The sequence below is a fragment of the Galeopterus variegatus genome, unplaced genomic scaffold (assembly GCF_000696425.1).
Source record: "Galeopterus variegatus unplaced genomic scaffold, G_variegatus-3.0.2 Scaffold2805, whole genome shotgun sequence".
Taxonomy (NCBI): Eukaryota; Metazoa; Chordata; class Mammalia; order Dermoptera; family Cynocephalidae; genus Galeopterus; species Galeopterus variegatus.
In genome coordinates this window covers 2,200-2,998 of record NW_007728916.1, presented here as the reverse complement: position 1 = coordinate 2,998, position 799 = coordinate 2,200, and positions in this window count along the sequence as shown.

Below are 799 nucleotides of genomic sequence, written 5' to 3'. Positions count from 1 at the left end.
CTTCTTTGACACTTGGCGCATGGAGTGGTCGGTGGTCTGGGCGAGGGGCAGGATCGCGACCAGTGACCTTCCTTTCTGCATTTGAAGCATGCCCCAGGGGGAGTTTTGGAGGCAGAGGGCCCCTAAAGGTGTCCAGGAGATGGTTTTATTATTTGGGCCAACATTGAAAATTGGCCAGGTCAGCCTTTTGTTTTCATCATTCTTTTTCCTCCTCTCTATTATGGAAGAATTTAAAGGCCACTGATAAAATCTCGGTCTGTGGGGTAGCGGAAATCTGTTATAGTTTTTTTTTTTTTTTAACTTAGCCCTAATGTCGGGGTAGGATTGGGCCAAAAAATATGTCATGAGGACATGGCGTCCGTCCTCTGAGGTGGGATCTAGGTTGGTGTATTGTTGGAGAGCCTGAGTTAGTCGAGGAACTCGGAGGGAGTTTCTTCCTTTTTTGGGAGGATTTCTTGGACCTTTTGGAAATTGACAACTTTGTGGGCAGCCCTTTTTAAGACCCGCAATTAGGCAGGAGGCAAATTGGTCTCGGGCCTGGATACCCTGGTTTGTATTATAATCCCAGTGGGGATCCTGTTCGGGAACTGCCTGTGGGCCCGTTGGGAAGGTGGGGTTAGTGTGATGGGGGAAGGCGGGGTTAGTGTGATGGGTTGCATCTGCATGAGCTTGGGCCACGTCCCAGACGCGGCGGCGCTCTTCAGGAAGGAGGGTGTTAACTAGTAACCTGTAAACGTCATGGTGGGTGGGGCTGTAGGCCTGGAGAACCCATTGGAATTCCTTAACGTAAGTGGTGGGA